Here is a 27,548-nt window from a genome sequence, read left to right on the forward strand (position 1 = left end):
ACTAAGTCACAGGCCCTGAATATTTCTTGCCCATCTGCTACTGTAAACACGCTTAAAGGTTCCGCTGCTTTTTCGTGGGCCACTAAGTCAATCCCTTTTCTAGGTACCCATATCTCAGCAAAACCAGAAGATCTTTTTGAGTTAAATTATGTCCCCTTACTGAAATCCATTAGAGCACACTTACACTCTCTAAAACTTCCGTTTATCTCTTGGATTGGGCGGAAAAACTTCATTAAAGCTTTTATTGTCCCCAGACTGCTCTATCTCATCCAAACACTCCCTATCTGGCTACCCTATTCCTTCTTTGTGGAGGTCCGCAGGGTTATCTCAACCTTTGTTTGGTCTGGCAAATCCCCTAGGTTGGCTTATGCCACTCTCACTCGGGAGAGGAGGTTGGGAGGCTTCGGCCTACCCGACATCTACCTTTATTATAAAGCATCGATGCTGAACAGAGCTTTGAGCCTCATCTCCTGGCGCCCTCTCGGCCTTGTCTCCCGACTGGAGTGTGATTTGCTTTCATATAGGGACAAGTTAGTTCTATGGGGCTTACGCAAATGTACTGCTAATAATAAGTTTACTTCGCCCTTATGGAAGGGTCTGTTACTGGAATGGACTAAACTATATGGGTCCTCGACCCTTAGGTTCCCAAGCTTGAGTCTCCCCTTAGAGCTGCTGCAGGCACACGTTCACCCTACCACCTCTGACGCAACAGGAATTTGGGCTTTACTATCTAACTTTAAACTGAAAGACATCATAACTGTATCAGGTGCCTTTAATTGGAGTAAAATATATGAAATCCCTAGGGTTCAGGGAGCCTCCTTCCTAGCGATTATGGCTTTTAAGAAAGATTTGGCGCTTTTGGAATCTTTTCCCAGGCCTATGGTAGATCCCTCTTGGTTGGAGGGGAAGATCTCTAACGCCCTTCGCCCCAAGAAACCTCTCTCCACATTCTACAGGGAGCTACTCTCCTCCGCACCTCCAGATCTGTGGTTCCTTGCAGCCTGGGAGAAGGAGCTGTCCCTGTCAGAACCTGAAAAAGCGTTCGTCCTCACACACTCACATGGTTTCAACCGTTGTATTAGAATACAGGCAAACTCTTATAAATTACTTACAAGATGGTATAAGACGCCGGAATTCCTTCATAAGCTCAATCCCGCTATCCCAAACGGCTGCTGGAGGTGTGGAGGAGACATTGGTTCTTTATCTCATATTTGGTGGAGCTGCGAGAAAATAAAACCGTTTTGGGTTGAAGTACAAGCAGCTATTAACAAGATATGTAATAGCCAGATTACCTTAGATGCAAAACTCCTGCTGCTCTGGTGTCCAAATAGCACGCTTACCCCCTCAAAGTATAACCTACAAACCATGCTTATTACAGCAGCTCGACTGCTGATCCCTCTTTTGTGGAAAAATGTATCAGCTCCCTCGTTCTTGATGTGGACGGAAAAAATTGACCAACTGTATCGGTTTGAAGAATTAGCCAACTGGGAAAATCATTCTAGAGCAGTTTTTGTAAAACTATGGTCTCCTTGGAAGCTATACCGCAAATTCTAGGCTTAGATATGTCTTGACTTAAGATTTTGATCGACATCTAACTCTCCCCCTCCCCTCTCTCCCCCAACCCACCTTCCTTTGTCTTGTTATAGCCCCCCTCGTCAGATATTTGTTTAACATATGTCACTTTATTATTTGAAGTCGTGTATGCAATCACCTTGAATATATTGTGTTTGCTGACTATGCACTTATCCAGCTGCGTCTGGACACAAGGTGTATGACTCTCTACATGACTGTGTATTTTTCTCAAATAAAAAGAAATTTGACAAAGAATATAACTACTATAATACTGCCTCCTATGTACAAGAATATAACTACTATAATACTGCTCCTATGTACAAGAATATAACTACTATAATACTGCTCCTATATACAAGAATATAACTACTATAATACTGCCTCCTATGTATAAGAATATAACTACTATAATACTGCTCCTATGTACAAGGATATAACTACTATTATACTGCCTCCTATGTACAAGAATATAACTACTATAATACTGCTCCTATGTACAAGAATATAACTACTATAATACTGACTTCTATGTACATGAATATGATGATTGTAATAGTAAAATTTTTCAACATGTTTTTTCTATTTTTCTTCTTTCACACAATTACATCATTTTTTCTATACTCATCTGTTGTCTGTTTGTCCATTGATTGTTTTTCTATTACTTTTCTATGGTTTCTATTTCCTTTTCGATCATTTGTTATTTTAATTTCTTATTGTCCATCATGTCGTTATTCGGAGTCATATAATGACAAGTAAACACCCCCTTTGAGTGCAAGGGAAAAATTAATGTGTTTTGCTGTTGCTCCTTCATCAGACCTCACACTGTGTTCATCAGAGCTCCCTGGGAAGCTGTGATTGCAATCTTCACACAGGGCAGCTACGTGGTGGTGGAAGCGCAGGATTGCTGACGCCGTTGTCCTATGCAATCACTTTTCTTTTGGATGTTTTTGACAAATTTTCATTTGTTGTTTTAGTGTTATTTTAAATAAATCAAGTGTTTATTATGTTTCAGTACACTCCATTAGTAGTGCCTGAAAAAAATGATCTTATACTTTAAGGATTTAACCCTTGCCATTTGTATGCTGCATCGGGCATTGTCTTCATTGCTCTGGGAGTGTCTCTGCATGTCCCAGGATCTGTGTCACCGACCTTTTGGCAAAGTAAGCCCGATTGCACCAGCATCTAAAAAACACTGTTTATTTGCTCCAACAATTCTACTCTCTGAGGCGCCGCCTCGCTTAGTTTCTTTTTTGAGGTTGAATAATTCAGAAATACAGTATATAATGTAATTATTTTAACACAACCTCCATCTTTTTGTTACTATCTATCTATCTATCTATCTATCTATCTATCTATCTTTATCTATCTAATTATCTATCTGTTTATTTATTTATTTATCTATCTATCCATTTTTCAATCTATCCATCTTTCTATCCTATATATCTATTTTGCGGAGAAGGGACACAATGAAAGTGACTTGAAATTTATGATAATCGATCATGTGTCTCAACCTCGTACAGGTGGTAATCGGGTTAAATTGCTGAAAAAACGTGAATCTGAGTGGATATTTAAACTTCAAACATTGAAACCGAAGGGATTAAATGTGGATTATAGGCCTTGGTTATGTACAGCCTTTGAGACAAGATTTTTTAAAACTTTTTTCTTAGTTTTTTTAGATTGCCTGAATGGGGGGATGAGGCTTTACCTTGTGACGCTCGTGATGAATTAGTTGCTTTATTGATTGTGGCGGACCGTGGGCATATAATTCCTAATATTTTAATGCGGAGAAAGCTATTACAACTATGAAGCTATTTCGTCTATAATACTGTTCATATGATGCAGTTATTGCCGCATCTTTTTCTTTTTTTTTGTGATACTATAAGACTTAAAAAAAAAAATATATATATATATACACTCACCTAAAGAATTATTAGGAACACCTGTTCTATTTCTCATTAATGCAATTATCTAGTCAACCAATCACATGGCAGTTGCTTCGATGCATTTAGGGGGGTGGTCCTGGTCAAGACAATCTCCTGAACTCCAGACTGAATGTCAGAATGGGAAAGAAAGGTGATTTAAGCCATTTTGAGCGTGGCATGGTTGTTGGTGCCAGACGGGCCGGTCTGAGTATTTCACAATCTGCTCAGTTACTGGGATTTTCACGCACAACCATTTCTAGGGTTTACAAAGAATGGTGTGAAAAGGGAAAAACATCCAGTATGCGGCAGTGCTGTGGGCAAAAATGCCTTGTGGATGCTAGAGGTCAGAGGAGAATGGGCCGACTGATTCAAGCTGATAGAAGAGCAACATTGACTGAAATAACCACTCGTTACAACCGAGGTATGCAGCAAAGCATTTGTGAAGCCACAACACGCACAACCTTGAGGCGGATGGGCTACAACAGCAGAAGACCCTACCGGGTACCACTCATCTCCACTACAAATAGGAAAAAGAGGCTACAATTTGCACGAGCTCACCAAAACTGGACTGTTGAAGACTGGAAAAATGTTGCCTGGTCTGATGAGTCTCGATTTCTGTTGAGACATTCAAATGGTAGAGTCCGAATTTGGCGTAAACAGAATGAGAACATGTATCCGACCTCTGATGGCTACTTCCAGCAGGATAATGCACCATGTCACAAAGCTCGGATCATTTCACATTGGTTTCTTGAACATGACAATGAGTTCACTGTACTAAAATGGCCCCACAGTCACCAGATCTCAACCCAATAGAGCATCTTTGGGATGTGGTGGAACTGGAGCTTCGTGCCCTGGATGTGCATCCCTCAAATCTCCATCAACTGCAAGATGCTATCCTATCAATATGGGCCAACATTTCTAAAGAATGCTATCAGCACCTTGTGGAATCAATGCCACGTAGAATTAAGGCAGTTCTGAAGGCAAAAGGGGGTCCAACACCGTATTAGTATGGGGGCACTAATAATTCTTTAGGTGAGTGTATATATATATATATATATATATATATACACACTGCTCAAAAAAATAAAGGGAACACTTAAACAACACAATGTAACTCCAAGTCAATCACACTTCTGTGAAATCAAACTGTCCACTTAGGAAGCAACACTGAGTGACAATCAATTTTACATGCTGTTTTGCAAATGGGATAGACAACAGGTGAAAATTATAGGCAATTAGCAAGACACCCCCAATAAAGGAGTGGTTCTGCAGGTGGTGACCACAGACCACTTCTCAGTTCCTATGCTTTCTGGCTGATGTTTTGGTAACTTTTGAATGCTGACGGTGCTTTCACTCTAGTGGTAGCATGAGACGGAGTCTACAACCCACACAAGTGGCTCAGGTAGTGCAGCTTATCCAGGATGGCACATCAATGCAAGCTGTGGCAAGAAGGTTTGCTGTGTCTGTCAGCGTAGTGTCCAGAGCATGGAGGCGCTACCAGGAGACAGGCCAGTACATCAGGAGACGTGGAGGAGGCTGTAGGAGGGCAACAACCCAGCAGCAGGACCGCTACCTCCGCCTTTGTGCAAGGAGGAACAGGAGGAGCACTGCCAGAGCCCTGCAAAATGACCTCCAGCAGGCCACAAATGTGCATGTGTCTGCTCAAACGGTCAGAAACAGACTCCATGAGGGTGATATGAGGGCCCGACGTCCAAATGTGGGGGTTGTGCTTACAGCCCAACACCGTGCAGGACGTTTGGCATTTGCCAGAGAACATCAAGATTGGAAAATTCGCGACTGGCGCACTGTGCTCTTCACAGATGAAAGCAGGTTCACGCTGAGCACATGTGACAGACGTGACAGAGTCTGGAGACGCCGTGGAGAACGTTCTGCTGCCTGCAACATCCTCCAGCATGACCGGTTTGGCATTGGGTCAGTAATGGTGTGGGGTGGCATTTCTTTGGAGGGCCGCACAGCCCTCCATGTGCTCGCCAGAGGTAGCCTGACTTCCATTAGGTACCGAGATGAGATCCTCAGACCCCTTGTGAGACCATATGCTGGTGCGGTTGGCCCTGGGTTCCTCCTAATGCAAGACAATGCTAGACCTCATGTGGCTGGAGTGTGTCAGCAGTTCCTGCAAGATAAAGGCATTGATGCTATGGACTGGCCCGCCCGTTCCCCAGACCTGAATCCAATTGAGCACATCTGGGACATCATGTCTCGCTCTATCCACCAACGTCACGTTGCACCACAGACTGTTCAGGATTTGGCAGATGCTTTAGTCCAGGTCTGGGAGGAGATCCCTCAGGAGACCGTCCGCCACCTCATCAGGAGCATGCACAGGCGTTGTAGGGAGGTCATACAGCAAAGTGGAGTCCACACACACTACTGAGCCTCATTTTGACTTGTTTTAAGGACATTACATCAAAGTTGGATCAGCCTGTAGTGTGTTTTTCCACTTTAATTTTGAGTGTGACTCCAAATCCAGACCTCCATGGGTTGAAAAATTTGATTTCCATTTTTTTATTTTTGTGTGATTTTGTTGTCAGCACATTCAACTATGTAAAGAACAAAGTATTTCAGAAGAATATTTAATTAATTCAGATCTAGGATGTGTTATTTTTGTGTTCCCTTTATTTTTTTGAGCAGTGTATATATATATATATATATATATATATATATGGGCTGCTTATTAATAGACACAAAAAACTGTATGTTTGGGTGACGATATACAGGGGCGGCCCCGAACCTGCTGCTCTCCTTGTGGCTCACAGCGACTTTGAACAGGGGTGAGTGCGCTGGAAGGCAGCACCTCGCCTGCTCCACACTGACATGACGCACTACATTAGGTGATAACTATTGTATCATGTATTATGGATAGATTATATACACAATCATAATTTTTTTATTTTATAATTAAGTGGCACTTATTTATGTAAATGTTTAAGGAACCCAATAAATATGCACTGGGACTTTGTATATGTTGCTTGAGAATGGTCCCAGCAAGCGGACTGAAACTTTGCATGGGTGAATAAAGGACCACACATTTTTCACCATTCGGATGTGCTGTGGTTTTTCTTCTTTTATCTATCTATCTATCTATCTATCTATCTATCTATCTATCTATCTATCTATCTATCTATCTATCTATCTATCTTCTATCTATCTATCTCCTATCTATCTATCTATCTATCTATTTTCTATCTATCTCCTATCTATCTATTATCTATCTATCTATCTATCTATCTATCTATCTATCTCCTATCTATCTATCTATCTATCTAATATCTATCTATCTATCTGTCTATCTCTATATCAGTGAAAGCAGCACTACAAAAGGAATTCGGAAAGTGGGTGCCAATGAACATGACTATAATCAAGGGTATAGAGTATATCTATTATCTACTGTATCAATCTTTCTATCTATCTATCTACTCTATATATCTAATAACTAACTATATATCTATTTATCTATCATATAAAATTGGAGACAGCCCTATTATTGCTAGACCTTAAGCCAATGTCTTGTTCTTTCTTTCTTTCTTTCTTTCTTTCTTTCTTTCTTTCTTTCTTTCTTTCTTTCTTTCTTTCTTTCTTTCTTTCTTTCTTTCTCTCTTTCTTTCTTGTCATAAGTCTAATGAAACCACTTATTTTCCATTGGATATATTTCAGACCTCTAATCTATCTAGGCAGCATCTGAATGGGTTAGACGCGGAGTATCTGCCTAGCAACAGTCCGTCATCAGAAGCGACCAGGCGGGCTTTCCAAGGCTCTAATGGAATGGAAGATCACTTTTTTCTCAAGATGTCTATAGGCTAATAAAGGGGGGGGGGGGGGGGGGGGCATCAGTCAGTGCTGAAATCATTGTCTAAATTACAAATCCAGCCCCGCTACTCCCGTCTGCTGGCACACAGCAACCTCCCTGGATATGGAATAATATTCAGCATTTCTCTTGGTTTTAGTTATGCAGTGGGAGCTCCAGGTCTGACCCAGTTGTGTCCATACCCTTTACACTTGCATGATGAATTCACAGCTCTGTAACTGAGAGGAGGAGGATGCTAAGCGTCCAAACTGAAGTCTAGCAACAATCACGTTATTGTATGTGCTGGATGTGGCGGTGGGGACATCCACAAGCCGCTCTGACTTTAGATCCAGACCAAAGCCAGTGAACTGATTCTTTGCCCTGAAAGATACTCTGAATTACAATGACTTATCCATGCTGGCATCAAATAATAATCATCATCATCTGAGATGGCAAGTTAAATGAATCCGTATGGCTGGTGTTCTGCTTGCTCCGGCCATGTAATCTGGTTGTAGTTTTGCAACAGCTGGGGCGCCGCTGGTTAAGCATGCCTGCTGTAGAGTACCAGTGGACTCTCAGGTGGGCCCAGGTTCTGATGCAATAAAGGGTCTAACTGGTCCGGCACACGACAACCTCATTTTGGAGCCAATCACTTACCACTATGGGATAATTCACAAAAAAATAAAATACTAGATCCAAAGCAAAAACCTCCTAGATTACAATAGTATTAAAAGTGGACAATGCGCCCAAGGAACAAGGATCAGCTCTGCTACATCTGCACATACATCCCTTGATAGCATCTAAGTCACAGTATATGAGTACATCAGGGATTGCAGCTCCTTCTGCAGCCCACACTCCCGTCTCATGCTCTCGACAGTTGCAGTGTAGGCGGCTCAGGCTGTGTTTTCGAGCGGCGAGATCTGTAGTGTATTACGATCTGCACATTGTGACCTCTCTCCAGCTTTTATGGCTGGGATCTCAATCGAAGCTTTCGGCTTGGATAATAGGACCACATTTTCATATTTAATCCTGTGGTCTACAGTATTCTGTTCTGCTTATCACCTTCAACCCTTCCCCCCCCAAAAAATTTTTTTATAATAATAAATTGCTCTATTTTGGGTGACGTTTATGTTGCCATGCGGTCCCCAAGAACAAGGTTATACAGGACGGGTTCCCAACACGTTGATAATGATCCCTGGAGAGACTATTTCCATTGCATGAGGCTGCCGGAAAAATAAGCTATTACTTGATGCACATTGATATCCTTATTACACAGTCGTGCCAGGTCTTCAGAGAATCTTAAAGGGGACATCCACTTTTGCAATCCATCTAATTTATTACTGATCCAGTGCATCTAACATGTAAATAGAAGCAACTTTGTAAATAGTTTTAAATCAAAATGTCCTATTATTTTATAACTACAGCTTCCATGCCAGCCTATGTGTCTCTATGGTAACAGACTACAAGCAAACTCTGTGTAGTCTGGCTCTCCACTTATAGTGCCATTCAGCTGCCCTAAACCTTTAACTTACCCACCAAATGAATATTTGTAAGAATTATAAGACAGATGGAAGCAAAGTGATTGTTGGATCAGGCTACACGGGGCTTAATTGTTGCCCGGAAATAATTAGGTCTGCATGGGAGCTGTATACGTAAAACGAAAGGATGTTTCTAATTGAGAATTTGTTTGCTAATTTGTTTCATTTTAGATGTAACGGACCAATAAATAGAAATGACTGTGAATAGTGATGAGCGAAGCGAAGAATTCGGTCCGAAGTTTAGGAAAACTTTGATTCGCAACTAAACCGAATTTTCTCGTACTTCGTGGTAATGAATCAGAATTTCCTAAAATGGTGGCTGCACATGTTAAAAAGTGAAAGTAAGGAGCCCGGGGACACAATATCACCCATAATGCTGTGCAGCCAGCCAATCCACAGGTAGCCACCCCCTGTGATGTCACAGCCCTATAAAACCCTCTTCTTGCGCGTTCTCCGCCATTGTCCTGTGAGCTGAGAATCGGGAATCATCATCATAATAAAAGAGCATCTAAAACACAGAAAAACATGCTAAGTAAAAGAATATGCATTAGAGACCTTTCACTATGTCACAATCACAAACTTAAAGGGAAGGTCTACCTTCACAATAGGTAGACCTTCCCTTTAAGTTGCTCGAGGGTATCTAAAGTTTAAAATGAGTCTACTTTGTAAATACTGCAGTCTTAATTGAAAATCCGTTACTATTTTGTGTCTGCAGTTCCTATGTGTTTCCATGGTAACAGACTACAATCTCTGTGTAGTCTGGTCGTGCAGTCCATCTATCCTATTCTTCTTGCTTATCAACTGAATGTATGTTATAAGACGCATGGGATGGCATGATGCTGGAGTGGACTGGAAATATTTAAAGAGGACCTTTCACTGCTCCTGACATTCCTGTTTTAACAACTACATGCATTCCCCATATAATAACAATTCTGGAGTATTTATTTTTATGGCTGTATGTTGTGCTATTCCTTTATTATTTCTATTAGAAGTTATGAATGAATTGCTAGCAGTCTGCAGTAAGGGTACAAAGGGGAGGTAACCAGTTGGGAGTGTGTACCTGTACAGACTCACTCTATCCAATCAGTGCTGCCATTTTCAGTCTGTGCAGGTATACCCCCCCCCCCCAACTGGTTACCACCCCTCTGTACCCTTACTGCAGACTGCTAGCAGTTCATTCATAACTTCTAGTAGAAATAATAATCACTGCAGTGGCACAATGTCTAGCGGTTGACCATGGAGCTATCATCATGGGAAGTGGTGGGAGTTTTGAAAGGCGAGTATGTGATCTATGTGCCCAATGTAAAGGCCTACAGTATGTCACCATATACTATACAGTGTTATATGGCTCCCATAGACCCCCATGCGATCATCTGGGGACAGCAGCAGCACACGTGACCTCTTTCTGTGCCAGAAGTTTGCATGCAGATAAAGGAGTATGTCAACCGAAGAAGCCAGAGCCAAGCAGCTGGGAGCAGGAAAGTATACGTGACTCCACATGTCCAGCGGGGAAGAAGGAGAATTGAAAAACTTATAAAAAGCTGGACAACCCCTTTAAGAAAACTGGTGGAGAATTTATTGTGAGACTGTAATGGAGGCCATATTGGTTGTCACCCAGCTTTCCAGTTAACAGAATTTATGGCTGAGAAGAAATTATGGCAACACCTTACAGGAGAGCAACCTTTCATCTCCTCCAATCAGCATCTAGAACGGTGCCACAATATTTGCAATATACATCCAGTGGAGGAGAATCAGACTGCTGTGAACAGATTGAATTTTCATAAAAATATCTTTTATTAATCTGCTCTATATATTTCTATAGAGAAAGACATACGGATGGTCATGTAGTAGAATAACGAGTGCAGAGAAAGACAGTTGTGTTGTCATGGCAACAGTCATTTGCAACATTGTTACATTTTTTAATGCTTTTCATGCAAGAGAAAGGGTAACTATCAGGATAGGCGACTACCGTCAAACACAAAAAGGGATAGTGCAGCACTAAAACTTCTTGGACCCACTATCACTAACTACTTGCACGGTTACCCTACAACTGGTCCCAGTCCCTATATTAAAATTTGTGTGAAGGCGACACAAACAGGAAACAACAAACAGACAAACACTAAAAGAATAGTTGTACGGTAAAGGGTCAAATGCCAGTCGGACAATGAAGTACAAAAACGCAAGAGGCAAACAAGAAAAGCAAACATGCCAAAGAGTCAGAACCAGGAGATCAATACAATATCAGGGTGTAACTCATGAAATCTTATACAATCTTAAACAATCGATTCTCATGTACCTCCTCAGCCAACACCTATGACCTCTCCATAGGAGGACAATAACTTTTCTGGTGTATCAAATATTGCAACTTATTATGAACCCTTTGAAAATTCAGAATCCTTCCTACCTCAAATTCAGTATCGCCTTCTAAAGTACCTCCACCTTGACCAGGAGGTTTCTGAGAAACCAAAGGAGTTACATATTTCTTTAACAAAGATTTATGAAACACATTGTGAATTTAGAAAGAATCAGGCAATTTCAGATGAAAAGATACAGAATTAATAACTTCTAAAATTTCGTATGGACCAATAAAATTTGGCGTAAATTTTTTGGATGGTGCTTTAAGACGAATATTTTAGGTAGATAACTACACTTTATCACCCAGTCCAGCCCCTTGAGATTTCTGTTAGTGGTTCTTTTTTGAACCTCCTGGAAATTCCTCAGGTTCATAAGAACCTGGGGCCAGCCATTTTGTCCGATACAACTTACACCTCTGGATTATCAGACACTGATGACCTAAACAAGCACACCTGAGGGTGGAAGCCATAATTATAGAAAAACAGTGAAGTATTGGTAGAACTGGCCAGTTCGGCAAATGATAGATATGATACCCAATCACTTTGATTGTCAGCAACATAACATCTCAGATATTGTTAAAGAACCTGTTTCAACCTTTCAATCTGCCCATTAGTTTCCTGGTGAAAGGCTGATGAGAAAAAGAGCTTGACACTCAAACGGCTATAAAAAGATCTCCAGAACTTTGATACAAATTGAACTCCTCTCTCCGACACAATATTTTCAGGAATACCATGAATTTTACCAATCTAATTTAAAAATATAGAAGATAATTCCTTTGCAGTAGGAAGCTTGCTCAAAGGAACCAAATGGGACATTTTAGAATACCTGTCCACAATTATCAGATCATGGTTTTCCCTTGGGAGCATGAAAGATCCATAATAAATGCCAAGTAGATGTGTGACCAAGGCCTCTTGGGAATAGGCAAAGGGCACAGCTCTCCAGCAGAATGAGTTTTGGGAGTCTTGGACCTAGCACAAGTTTTGTACACCGTAACGTATGTCCGAGTGTCGTTAGACATAATAGGCCACCAATAATGCCTAGACATCAGTCTACTAGTGTCCTCAATACCCTGATGCCTGCTCAACATAGAGTCATGTAATTCAGACAATAAAGGGGTGCGAAACCCCTTAGGGACAAAGAATTTACCTGCAGGAGTACCGTCAGGTACCTGATTCTGATTGGCAGAGATCTCGGAGGACAGATCAACAGAAATAGCCAAAATCACAATTCCAGCAGTTAAAATTGTAAAAAGCTCAGACTTCAGGGCTTAAGAGGCACAAAAGCTTCTGGACAAGGCATCAGCCTTTACGTTTTGGGAACCCAGCCTATACTGGTAGGTAACAACAAAGTTAAACCGTGTAAAAAATAAAGCCCAACGTGCCTGTCTAGGGTTAAATCTTTTGGCAGACTTCAGAAAAATAAGATTTTTATGTCCAGCAAGTACCACTGTCTGGTGTCTAGACCCCTCTAGGAAATGACGCCATTCCTCAAAACCCCACAATTGCCAATCTCAAAGTTAGCTTCAGCAGCAGAAAATTTTCTAGACAAATATGCAGATAGCTTCAAACAAGTGAAGGTAGATGTCCCCTGAGACAGAACCGCTCCGACTCTAACCTCAGAAGCATCAACCTTCACAACGAAAGGTCTATTCTGGTCCGGTTGGGTAAGAATGGGATCTTCGACAACACATTTTTTTCAACGTCTCAAAGGCAATCGTGGCTTCCGGCTTCCAATTAGCAACATCTGCACCTTTTGCAGTTAGTCACGAAGCAAATTTCTTTGTAAGTAGTGGTACAATGACAGGAATCGGAGATTGTGCTGCCCCCCCCCCCCCCCATCATTATAGCCCTCAAATGCCATGTTCACAGCTGATTGCGGCATCTCATAGTAATGACAGAGTGTTAAATAAAAATAAAAAAAATCATACATACCTCCATACATCCATTTGCTTGCGATTACGTTGGACAATCCGTCCAACGCACACGGGATTTCATGCGAGGGATCTTCAAGCGAGATGGTGGCGGACAGCCCTTGGCTAGCAAAGGGATGAGGTAAGTATTATTATTTTTTTGTTTTTTACACTACTTCGGGTTAAATTGATTTGCTACCATGATGCACAATTCGCAGCAAAATAAATTTATCCTGAAAATTGAATCGAAGTCCAACACTCAACACTAGTAATTGGCAAAGCCCCAGGCCCAGCAGTTACCTCTGCAGCAGTTACTTCCCCAGCCCTAGAAGTTAACTTCCCAGTAGTAACCGCCATATCAGTTGCCTCCCCAGACCCAGCAGGTGCTGTAATTCCCCCAGTAGTTACCTCCTTAGCCCCAGCAATTACTGTAACTCCCCAGCAGTTACTTCCCCAGATGTAGCAGTTACTTCCCTAGCAACTACCTACCTAGCCCTAGCAGTTCATTCTCAGACCTAGTATTTACCGTCCCAAAAGTTCATCGCCAGGCCCAGTGGTTACCTCCCCAGTTCCTATAGTTACCTCCCCAGCCCCAGTAGTTACCTCCTCAGCAGTTCCTCCCTAGCCCCAGCAAGTACTGTACTTCCCAGCAGTTACATCCCCAGAAGCAGCAGTTACCTCCCTAGCCCCAGCAGTTCATTCTCAGACCCAGCGGTTACCTCCCCAGCCCCAGTAGTTACCACCTCAGCAGTTCTTCCCTAGCCCCAGCTGTTACCTCCACAGCACTTACCTCCGCTGCAGTTACCATTTCATGAATTGTTTCACTGAGTCCTTGGAACATGCACTTGTGAACATAAGCTAGAATCATATTTGTCCTCACGCTGCCATAATTAGATGTTTCCGCATCTTTTTTCCTTGCAAATACATTACAAGCTGTGACCTTCAGTGTAGTAGTACACTTACACAACACTACATCCCACTGTCAATTGCATCATCACTATATATTATGTTGTTTATTTACTATTATAAAAGTTACTGATCAAAAGGGGTCAAATGCGATATAACAAATTCAAACAGAATGAGGAGCACGAGTTTCTAAATAACTAACATTCTACAAGAACATTAGGTCTCAGGTCATAAAATTGTATAGAAATTTTATGAATACTCAAGTTCCTCACATGTTTTTGAATAGAATGCTTAGGCATAATGGAGTCCAGTGAGAAAACGGCAATAAGGAGTCATCAACATTACAAGGCAGCAAAAATACACAAGTTTTATTTTTATATCTGTTAATATAAATTTTAAATCTGAATAAATAAAATATTTCAGTAGATGTTACATTTGGCGTCACATCATTTACTTACAGATAACAGGTTATGTATACATTTGCAACAATTTTTTTTTTTATTGGTGCACAACATCTAAAAAGCATAAAAATATAAGCAATTATGTAAATAGTTTTGATTGCAAAATAACTCTACTCTTTCATGTATGCAGCTCCTCTGTAGACAAATGTTTCTATTTTGGCTGTGCCACCTAGGAATTAGTCTAACTGCACAAGGCTATATTAAGGCTGGATTTTAGGGTTCAGTTCACTCCGGAACCCCCGTGCTTCTATTGAACCAAATCTAGGTCATCCCAGAGCTGAATGGAGATTTACCTTTTGTTAATCACAACCACTGGAAGTCATAAATAGAGATGATTCAATTGATGACCTTAATTTTCCCCAAAAATTGGGTTTGAAAGAATTTGACTTTTTGTGATTAATTTCGGGAGAATAAAGAAAGCAAAAGCATGGGAAGTCGTAAGCAGAGATAAGTGAAACCATTCACTAATTTAGGAATCTGACTGGAATTTTCCAAAAATTTCAGATTTGAAAGAATTAAATATTTCGTGATTAGTTTTGGGAGAATCAAGAGAGCTGAACCATGTGAGGTCATAAGTAGAGATGAGCAAATCAATTCAAACATTTGGGAATTTGATCTGAATCTTCCAAAAAGTTTGGGTTAAAAAGAATTTGAATTTTTGCGATTTGTTTTGGGAGAATCAAGAGAGCAGAACCATTTGAGGTTGTAAGTACAGGTGAAACTCGAAGAATTTGAATATCGTGGAAAAGTTCATTTATTTCAGTAATGCAACTTAAAATTAGAATATTGTGAAAAGGTTCAATATTTTAGGCTCAAAGTGTCACACTCTAATCAGCTAATTAATCAATACCCCCTGAGCAAAGGGGACCTGAAATTGTGACTTTGGGGTTTTCATAAGCTGTAAGCCATAATCATCAAAATTATAAAGGCTTAAAATATCTCACTTTGCATGTAATGAGTCTATCGCATATATTAGTTTCACCTTTTAAGTTGCATTACTGAAATACAGTCAGGTCCATAAATATTGGGACATCGACACAATTCTAACATTTTTGGCTCTATACACCACCACAATGGATTTGAAATGAAACAAACAAGATGTGCTTTACCTGCAGACTGTCAGCTTTAATTTTAGGGTATTTACATCCAAATCAAATGAACGGTGTAGGAATTACAACAGTTTGCATATGTGCCTCCCACTTGTTAAGGGACCAAAGGTAATGGGACAATTGGCTCCTCAGGTGTTCAATGGCCAGGTGTGTGTTATTCCCTTATTATCCGAATTACAATTAGCAGATACAACGTCCAGACTCCATTTCAAGTGTGCTATTTGCATTTGGAATCTGTTGCTGTGAACTCTCAAGATGAGATCCAAAGAGCTGTCACTATCAGTGAAGCAAGCCATCATTAGGCTGAAAAAACAAAACAAACCCATCAGAGAGATAGCAAAAACATTAGGTGTGGCCAAAACAACTGTTTGGAACATTCTTAAAAAGAAGGAACGCACCGGTGAGCTCAGCAACACCAAAAGACCCAGAAGACCACTAAAAACAACTGTGGTTGATGACTGAAGAATTCTTTCCCTGGTGAAGAAAACACCCTTCACAACAGTTGGCCAGATCAAGAACACTCTCCAGGAGGTAGGTGATCTGTGTCAAAGTCAACAATCAAGCGAAGACTTCACCAGAGTGAATACAGAGGGTTCACCACAAGATGTAAACCATTGGTGAGCCTCAAAAACAGGAAGGTCAGATTAGAGTTTGCCAAACAACATCTAAAAAAGCCTTCACAGTTCTGGAACAGCATTCTATGGACAGATGAGACCAAGATATGGAGAAGGAAAGGAACTGCTCATGATCCTAAGCATACCATCTCATCAGTGAAGGATGGTGGTGGTAGTGTCATGGCGTGGGCATGTATGGCTGCCAATGGAAATGGTTCTCTTGTATTTATTGAGGATGTGACTGCTGAAAAAAGCAGCAGGATTAATTCTGAAGTGTTTCGGGCAATATTATCTGCTCATATTCAGCCAAATGCTTCAGAACTCATTGGACGTTGCTTCACAGTGCAGATGGACAATGACCCAAAGCATACTGCAAAAGCAACCAAAGAGTTTTTTAAGGGAAAGAAGTGGAATGTTATGCAATGGCCAAGTCAATCACCTGACCTGAATCCGATTAAGCATGCATTTCAGTTGCTGAAGACAAAACTGAAGGGAAAATGCCCCAAGAACAAGCAGGAACTGAAGACAGTTGCAGTAGAGACCTGGAAGAGCATCACCAGGGATAAAACCCAGCATCTGGTGATGTCTATGCATTCCAGACTTCAGGCTGTAATTGACTGCAAAGGATTTGAAACCAAGTATTAAAAAGTGAAGGTTTGATTTGTGATTATTATTCTGTCCCATTACTTTTGGTATCTTAACAAGTGGGAGGCACATATGCAAACTGTTGTAATTCCTGCACCGTTCACCTGATTTGGATGTAAATAACTTCAAATTAAAGCTGACAGTCTGCAGTTAAAGCACATCTTGTTCGTTTCATTTCAAATCCATTCTGGAGGTGTATAGAGCCAAAAATGTTAGAATTGTCTCGATGTCCCAATATTTTTGGACCTGACTGTAAATGAACTTTGCACAATATTCAAGTTTTTCTAATTTCACCTGTAGAGATGAGCTCATTGATTCTACAATTTGGAAATTTGAACTAAATTTTAAAAAATTGTGATTTGTTTTGGCAGACTAAAGAGAGCAGAACCATGTTAGAGATAAGTGAATCGATTAAAATTTTTTAAAATTTAACCAGAATTTTCCAAAATGTTCAGGTTGGAAAGAATTCATTATTTTGTGATTCATTTTGAGAGAATCAAGACAAGTGAGAGACGTAAAACAAATGTAAAGAAATTTGCTCAATTCTAGTCATAACTAATGGGAATTGGGAATCCTAAAATATGGCCATAGTTGAGCCATTTGAATCCAGCCTCACTCCCCCGTCCCTTCCTCTTGCTAACCAGCTAACCTACAGATAGTAGAAGAGTAGGCAGATGGGGGGCTGGGGTTACACGTGAATGTAGGATCTGACTACAAAGGGTTTACTTGTAGTCTGCAACCATGGAGACACATAGTTTGGAACCATGGAGCTATGCAAAAAATGGCAGAATTGTTTTAAGACATTTTATCTTTTTAGCCTGGAGCTTCATAATCTTTCAAATGACATTGAAAGGACTGAAAAGTTTTCCCTAGCACAAACAAATGATCAAGCTGAGCCGAGATGAACCTGTTGTAAAGAGTCAATTAAAGATCTACTTCATTACTTTTTATGTTCCAATGATGAATTGTTCGGATGCCAATCCAGGAAGGGCAGAACAGTAGGAATAATGGGTCATAGATAAACATGATTATTTCTGAAGAGCTATGTAGGAGTTAGTGGCATCTGTGACTTTCATCCCAGTTCCTTTCCCGGAGAGAACACAATTTACAGATTGATAGGCAATGATTAAAAGTGATGAAGATGTCACATATCTCTACTTATCTAAGTTATCTGGAGAACGCAAAACTTTCTTTTATAAAACTAATCTATATGGTAAATAAACCTTAATGAGTACAGAAATCTTAACTATAATGACTACTTAAAGGGGTTGTCTCACTTCAGTAAGTGGCATTTTTCATGTATAGAAAGTTAATACAAGCCACTTACTAATATATTGTTCTTATCCATATTGTTTCCTTTGCGGGCTGGATTCATTTTTCCATCACATTATACACTGCTCGTTTCCATGGTTACAGACCACCCTGCAATCCATCGGTGGTGGTCGTGCTTGAACAGTATAGGAAAAATAATCAGCCTATGTGTGCCCCCATTGTCCCGGCCACCAGATAGGCTGACTCTTTTTCCTATAGTGTGCAAGCACGACCACCACTGATGGATTGCAGGGTGGACGTAACCATGGAAACGAGCGGTGTATAATGTGATGGAAAAATGAATCCAGCCAGCAAAGGAAGCAAAATGGGTAAGAACAATATATTAGTAAGTGGCTTGTATTAACTTTCTCTACATGATAAATGCCACTTACTGAAGTGAGACAACCCCTTTAAGTCCCCAAATTTCTTTCTTTTTTTATACAGGTGGTTCAAATGATAAAATAATAATACTTTCCACAATTTTACCCCTGATTATTCACAAAAAGCTATACTGTCAACTTATTATCTCTCTGAGGCTGCTCTTTCGGCCACCTGGTGACTCAGGGAGTCATCTATACGCTCTACCGGGCAATCAAAATGACACGATCCATCCCCTTCTAGGAGCCATGATTGACTGACTATATGTAAAGTGGAAAATATGATCTGGTACCTGCCACCTCTGATCAAGGTGAGATGAGATCCCTGAGCAAAACATTGTGTGAGGAAAAGACTCCTTCATATTTTTATTTTTATTTTTGGAAAAGAAGGACAGATGAAATAGCTAAAAATGAAGACTGCATATAAAAATATTACCAAAAAAAAATTTAGAATTTTGTGGAAAGGTTCAAATTTCTAGGCTCAAAGTGTCGCACTCTAGTCAGTTAATTAATCCATACACCCTAAGCAAAGCGGACCTCAAAATTGTGACTTTGGGGTTTCATAAGCTGTAAGCCATAATCATCCAAATTATAACAAATAAAGGCTTGAAATATCTCGCTTTGCATGTAATGAGTCTCATGTGTTAGCTTCACCTTTTAAGTTGCATTACTGAAATAAATGAACTTTGCCCGATATTCTAATTTTTCGAGTTTCACCTGTAGTTCCCATCTAATAACATAATACATGTAGCCTTACTGTGCCCGTCTAATAGCAATATGCAATGTCAAAATTGCAAATCCATACAGTGCTAAAATAATAAAGCCATATCATGTCATATAATAACATGGTACAGTGTCCAAATCATGCATCCATACAGTGCTAAAATAATACAGCAATATAAAGCCATATAATAACATGGTATAGAGTCTAAGTCATGCATTCATACAGTGCCCATGTACACTTTGCTATGGGACTGCCTGCACTGCCGTCACATGGACAATAGAGGCGCTGTTTCTAATCTCAGAAACCTCCTTAAGCTACATCTCTACCGTAATTTGTAATGTGAGTCCTGGTAAAATATCAGCATCCCTGTGACTCATCCTCAATGTCTCCTTATAGGGAACAAATGTCTTGAGTATTTCCTTTTTCTTCTCTGCGCATTTTCCAAGTGGCCAACCCAAATGTGTTTAGGCTGCCGATTACCAAATCGGGTGCGTTGTAGTCCAGTACTTTCTCAGTTTGAATCTGAAAATCCCATAATATTTTGGCCCATTTGTTTTCAGCCACTTTCTCAGGTTTGGGGTCTGGTAGTTTTTAGCAAATGTTCTCAGTAGACCACTTTTCCGCTCTTTAGAATCAGTCTGTGACGTCTTCTTGCAGCAGATGAGAACGTGGTCAATTGTTTCGTCAACTTCTTTTGCAAAATCTTGCACTTGGCATCAGTTATTGACTTTTTGAGCCCGTCTTTTATGGCATAAATCCTGTTGGCCGGTTCTTGAGCGGCCAGGACTAGTTCCTCTGTTCCAGATGTCAACCATAGCTTGGTCTTTTTTTCATGGATAAGGACCCAGCTATGGAGGTCTGAAATGCGTAGACGCTTCATGGAGAGTATGGATTTTATTTGCACATTTGCTATTTAATAAAGTAAACCACTTCTGGATAAGCTGGACTTCATCACTGATATTTTGTCAATAATTATTTATAATATACAATAATTAGTTCTATGATATGACAGTGATAAAGTTATTAATACTATAATTATTTACAATAATATTATTAGTATTAAAATTAGTTTTTATTTTTATTTTATTATTATTAATATTAGTAGTAGTAGTAGTATTTTATATAAATTTTAGTATTATAATTATTATTATTAGTAGTAGTAGTAGAAGTAGTATTTTATATTATTACTAGCATTATAATTATTGTTCCTTATTACTTTATATTATTGTTGTTATTATTATTTTATTTTCATTCGCCATTAACCCTTTCCAGACCTCTGCCGTGCATTTTTACGGGCTTTAATAATGGCGCCCAATTGTGAGCGCAGCTCTTTCTGCTGCTTTAAGCAGAAGACACCAATAACTCATGTCTGCAATCGGTGATAATGCAGACATTTAAACCTTCAGATGCCGTGGTCAATTGCGACCACGGGATGTGAAGCGGCATCCATTGTAGTGCTGTTGTCCCGAGGCCTGAACTTCTCCTCTGCAGAGCGATTGGGGAAGTAAATGTAATGCAAAAGCTCTGGTCTGTCTAAAGAAACCAAGGCTTTTATAGCTGTTGTTCTTAGGGAGTCCTGCAGGTGATATAGTTATAGTCACCTAGGGTGACTTAATATGTTATAGTCACCTAGGGTGACTTAATATGTTATAGTCACCTAGGGTGACTTAAAAATAAGTTAAAAAGAAAAGTTTTAAAAATATACATATTAAAAAAATATATAAATATTCAAATCACCCCCATTCCCCATAATTAAAATAAACAATAAAAAATAAACATCACAAAATGCCCATACTATGAAAATATAAGCATATTTATCCTGTTCGGTGAATGCTGTAACTGAAAAAAATAAAATAAAATGGCTGATTCGACATTTTTTGTCACTTAACCTCCCCCCCCAAATTTAATAAAACATGATCATACACACTAAAAAATTATATCAATAGAAACTGCAGATTGCCTCACAAAAAATGGCCCCCACAAAGCTCTGTAGACATAGCTATTAAAAAGTTATGGACATCAGAATATGGCAATGAAAAAAATATATATAGTTTTTATCAGTATTAAAACACAAGAAAAACTATATAAATGTAGTATCACAGTAATCTTACTGACCTGGAGAATGAAGGTAACAGGTCAGTTTACAGTTTTTGGATTATGACTAAGAACAGAAGTGTTCGAAACGCGTAAATCGGGGAAGAGTGGGAACAAGTGCCACTGTATTTGTATATTTCGAAAATTTGGTAAATAAAGACCGGGAACGAAAAACTTTTAAAACTGGTGCTGGATCCTTTTCTTTTTTTTTACGTCAATTTTGCCACATAGGGAACACTGTAAAAGTAAAACCCATAAAACTGTGACGGGATTGCTTTTTTTCCCAATTCCTCCCAGTTTGACTTTTTTTTTTCCAGCTTCCCATTACATACTATGCAATATGAAAAGGTGCCATTAGAAAGGTCAACTTGTCCCACAAAAAAGCAAAATGGCAAAACAAAAAAGTTATGGCTCCGGGAAGGCAGGGAATAAAAAATGAAAACGGGAAATAGGAAAATCAGAAGGTGCTGACGGGAATAAATTGCACACTGAAGAATAAAATATCTTTGCAAAAAAAAAATTTCTGTCATTCTAAACATCTATATTCACATGGAATGGAAGCAGCTGAGGCAGCAGACATAGGAAGGAGGGAAAGAAAAACATTTGCACAAGTGATCTATAGCGCGCAATACACCACAAAGAACGAGCGGGATGCAAATCGCTTACCCTCTCTAGCATCTAAGCAATGGCTTGTTTTTAATGCATAGAAGATGCGGCACGAGGCTGGAGAGGTTCAGTGAATGCTGAGTGTATTTTTTTCTTCTCGGTTTTACTCCATCGAGCATGATTGTAAAAATCTTTTTCATGGAGTGCTGACTGTTCTGATGAAACACGGAGCGAGAAATAAATATTAAATATGTTTCCCTATTTCAGCTGACGATGGAGGAAATTAGAATGTGAACTCCGGGAATACTGTCTGCTTTTAGCTTTATTTTTCCTTGCTGCTTTTAATTCTTAAAGGGGTTGTGGAGGGTTAGAAAAACATGCTTGCCGCTTCCAGAAACAGCGCCACGCCTGGGTTGTGGATGGTATTGCAGCTCGACTCTACTGAAGTAAATGGGGCTGAATTGCAATACCAGACACAGCCTGGTGGACAGGTGTGGCGCCGTTTTTTTAGGAAGAGTGCAGCTATGTTTTCCTTATCCAAATTAGACCTTTATGATTTGTGGATGTTTTCAAGAACGGATATAAATATACGTTTCTTATTTATTGGATCACATGGGAGATATGAGGAAACTTTGATTGTGGCTAGTGTTGAGCGAACTTCTGTTTTAAGTTCGGCGTCTAAAGTTCGGCTTCCGGTTAGCGGAGGATCCTGATATGGATTCCGAATTCCGTTGTGGTCCGTGGTAGCGGAATCAATAATGGCCGATTATTGATTCCGCTACCACGGACCACAACGGAATTCGGAATCCATATCGGGATTCTCCGCTAACCGGAAGCCGAACTTTAGACGCCGAACTTAAAACAGAAGTTCGCTCAACACTAATTGTGGCTCAAACCAATCATATCTTGGGATTGGTGGGATTCCCCAGGGCTGGAAGAGCCAATGGGGCAAATGCCTTAGGGCTTCCACTATCCCTCATTCATACAAATGAACATCTTCTCTGTTTCCATTACGACGAGATGCAACCAGTACATTCTGGGGAGATCTCCACTCAATATTTTGCCCAGAGGCCTCCATAAATGTTAATCTATTCTTGCCCTGAGGCTTCCATTGGTCAGAGGCCTTCCCATTAAACTCTTATGGCTGTCCCCAGGCTCGGACAGGCCCACAGGGGTACAGGGGAATTCCCCGGTGGGCCCCTGAGCAAGGTGGGCCCCTAGTTTCCCACCCCCTGCACAAGTGGCAAATAGCACAGTAGATTTACTGCACTACGTACCTATATTCAATGTACAGGACCTCAATCAAGTTCATATAAAAAAACTTGTTAGATTATTTATTATATTTAAATGTTTTTCGTATATGGCCCCCCAAAATAAATTTTACTGGTGGGCCCTAGGTACCCCAGTCCGACACTGGCTGTCCCCATTAAAATGTTATAAAACCCCTTTAAATTGAAGACACTTTGTGCATATTTCTTAGAGAATAATTTAAACAATAACCTTGCTTGCTTTGGGAAATTTGATTTTCCTGAAGACATCCTGCAGAGGTCATCAGAAGAAATCAAGCAGCATTGAAGGTTACTTTTATTAAATCGCAACAGCCTTGAAGATTAGTATAGCATTGCTTCTGCAGCAGGGTATTCTGCTTCAGCCTTTAGTTTAATGGGAACTGTATAAATCAATATCCATAAGCTCCCTCTAGTGGTGGCTGCAAGCAACCAGAATTTAACTCTAGGGCTGAGTGGAGGAAAACAGGAGATTTGTGCATATAAAGATAAGATGCAGAAAAGCTGGAATCAGATATGAGACAGTTCAGGATAACATGAGTCATGTAAATAACAGCCATGAGCTGGGGCCTACAGATACTTGGGACAGAATTTGACTTGCAAGATATCAACTACAGGTGGCACTAGAGACAGTTTACTTTCTTCTGGAGGAGAGATACTTTGCATACATTTTCCAAAGGAGCACTGTTTGCAAGACTGGCATCTCTACAAGAACAAAAAGTACACCCCAAAACCATTCTGTAGCCATTCCTGCTATCTAATTTTTCTGGGGACTCATATTTGGAAAATTAAATGAGTGATAAAAAACAAACAAAAAAGAATACAGATAAGTGGAGTTCTCTAATAGTCGGAGGAGACTGTAGAAAAAATTGAAACAGTCTCCCCTGATTTGGTGATGGTTCACACCTTCACACCTTTAAAGAGCACCTGTCAGCATAAGCCAACGTAAACATACATACTGCCCGGTAGGGTTGATCGTGTGGAGTAAAATGATACCTGTCTTATGAAAATCAGTTGTGGGACTCCTGTAAAAAAAAGACTTTTGTTTTCTATGCAAATGAGGGCTTCAGTGCACCAAGGGGCAGAGTCTAGACCAGGGGTGGTGGAAATTGTAGTTTTACAACAGCTGGAGAGCCACAGGTTGGCCATGCCTGGTCTAGACCATGGATGTATTAGCTTTCCAGTGCTGGCCATGCTCCTCAGGGCACTGAAGCCCTCACGTGCATGAAGAATAAAGGTATATTTTTTCTTTGGAACACCATTTGATTTTCACAAGAAAGCTTTCATTGTAATCAGAAGGATGGACCCTACCAGGCATCACGCCTCTCACCATTGTTCCCGGCTATGCTCGGGATTTCTTCTAGTACAAAGGGGGGGGGGGGGTAAAAAAGTGCTGTATGCAAAAAGGAATATGGTGACTCTAAATCTCAGGATGACATGGAGCTGGGCTGGCAAACTATTTTCTGATTAAAACTGCATGAAGCAAACAGATGTTCGCTAGAAGCACAAACGTGGTCAGCTTACAAAGCAGGGGCATAGCCCTTTGTTGCAGAGAAAAAAAAAATATCTATTATCTTCCCGAACCTGCACTGTTGTTTTTGAGAAGCAAGTATATCACATAGAATGGAGACACTGCAGGTACGAAGGACCTTATCAAGGCTGTGCCTACATGTGGTCCTATGAGCTTTAAAGACCAATGGGTAGGGGGGGGTGTTGCGTCTCATTCACCATTTTCCAAATTCATTATTGAAATAAATTACCCATTGGGACCAATTAAAGATGATCTCTTTTGATAATCCTTAAAATCTATGAACACATTTGCTGGCATTTTTTTAAAGGGGTTCTGCAGTTTGTTTAAACTGATGATCTATCCTCTGGATAGATCATCAGCATCTGATCGGCAGGGGTCCGACACCCCCGCCGATCAGCTGTTTGAGAAGGCAGCGGAACTCCAGGAGCACAGCGGCCTTCTCACTGTTTACCGCTGGCCCAGTGACGTCACTACTAGTATCATTGGCCTGGGCGCGGCTAAGCTCTGTTTACTTGAATGGAGCTTAGCCCCGCCCAGGCCAGTTGATACTAGTCGTGATGTCACTGGGCCAGCGGTAAACAGTGAGAAGGCGGCGCCGCTGCTGGAGCGCCGCTGCCTTCTAAAACAGCTGATCGGCGGGGGTCCCGGATGTCGGACCCCCGCCGATCATATGCTGATGATCTATCTAGAGGATAGATCAACAGTTTAAACAAACTGCAGAACCCCTTTAATGATTATATTTTACTCATGTTTTGGACAAAAAATATTTTTTTTCAATAGGTCTTCATTACAAATTTTTAACTGTTTTTGTCCCACAGGGTTAAGTTTCAGCTTAAGGTATCTGCAGAATGTCTTGCTTTCAGGTTCTCACTAAATCATCAGGTTGCTGCTCTAATGGCTCGATGTAGGGCCCTTAGCTGTGACATGACAGCTCATAAACACTCATTTAGGCCATGATATAATCATTTTGATAAGAAATTAGCTATAATAAGCATTTAGGAGCTTAGGAGCTGCCAGGAATTCAGAAATAAGGGCTATACAGAAAGCCGTCAGGGCAGCAACTTGACGGTTCAGTGTGAAATTGAAAGCAAAACTCTCTTCAGATAGGCTGAAACTTAAGCCTGTAGTAAAAAAAACTGTTGAAACTGTTTAATAAAAATCAATTAAAAAAATAACTTTTAGCCGTAAATGAGTAAAATGCAAACTAAAAAAAGAGTCCCCCTAAAGGTATACATAGCCTTCAAAAATAAGCTGATCTCATTGTGCACCATTGAGTGAACCTATGAGCAAATGTTTAGTTCTCCTATGGGTCAAATGTGCCATTACACTGTGTCCATTGAAAACAATGGGTTACCCACATAACTTATGGACATGCTAAGTCCACCAGAGTTTGAGACTCTTTGTAACCACTCTCTGTTCTGGCTACTAAATGAGGATCCAGAAATGCAGACCCGCTATGGACATTGTAAATCAAACAGACCACAACATGTAAAAAATGTAGCAACCGTTAAATATTTTTCATCTAAATCATGAAGCATATCAGTATTGGGCCCTGGTGTCAGATTGGAATAGCTATGGCCCACCCTCCAGTTCTACAGAGCAAGAACTTGTGGACTTTGTATTGTATGGCAATGGCAAACTCTATTTGCATTTGAAGCAGAGAAGAGCAAATTTCCTAAACTTGGTTTCAGGTCAATTCATCTCAATCAAACCCAAAAATTTATTTGGTTCTAATCAGTTCTACCTTAAGTGAAAATTATTTTTCATTCTCTCTCTCTCTTTGCCTCTTTCTCACACTATCTCCTTTCTCCCTCACTCCCCTCTCTTTCTCCCTCTCCCCTCTTTCTCCGTCTCTCTCCCCACTTTCTTTCTCTCTCTCCTCTCCCCTCTCTTTTTCTCCATCTCTCTCTTTTCTCTCCCCTCTCCTTCTCTCTTTCCTCTCCCCTCTCTCTTTCTCCATTTCTCTCTTCCCTCTCTTTCTCTCTCCTCTCTCTCCTCTCTCTCTTCACGCCACCTCGCTAACTATACTCTCCCTCTCTTTCTTTCTCCCCTCTCTCCCCTCTCTCTCCCTCTATCCTCTTTCCTTTTCCCCTCTCTCTTCTCTACCTCTCTCTCTCTTCCCCCTCTCTTCCTCTTTCCTTTCCTCTCTTTTCTTTTTCTCTCTTTCTTCTCTCTCCCTCTCTCCTCCCACTTTCCTCTTTCTCTCCCTCCCTCCCTCCTCTTTCTCCATATATCTTTATCTTCCCTGTTATCTCTCCCTTTCTCTCTCTTCCTCTCTACTCTCTCTCCCTCTCTCCTTTTTCTCTCTTGCTCCTCCTATTCCTCTCTCCCTTTTTCACCATCTTTCTTTCCTCCCCCTCTCTCTATTTCTCCCTCTCTCCTCTGTTTCCCTCTCTTTTCTCTCTCTCTGCCCTCTGTCTCTCCCTCTCTCCCGAAACATTTGGCAGTTTTTTTCCTAAAGAAACTCTGATTCTGACAAATACACATTTTTTGAAAAATTCAGGTCAAATTTTGATTCTAACGAATCGATTCCCTCATCTCAGTGGGACGTCTTGTTACTGGGAAGGACTGATGCATTTCTGTAACATAACTGAAAAGAGTGCACTCCCTATGAAATGTGAGATTATCCTATGCAGGGGTGTAATTACCATAGCGGCAGATCATGCGACTGCTATAGGGCCCAGCGCAAGAGGAGGCCCAGTTGGGATCATCTCCTCTTCTACTGTAGGTAAAAACTTGGTCAGGACTCTACCCTCTAAAGGAAAAAATTTTAGCAAATGAGGCAG

The sequence above is a fragment of the Bufo bufo genome, chromosome 11, assembly GCF_905171765.1.
Source record: "Bufo bufo chromosome 11, aBufBuf1.1, whole genome shotgun sequence".
Lineage (NCBI taxonomy): Eukaryota > Metazoa > Chordata > Amphibia > Anura > Bufonidae > Bufo > Bufo bufo.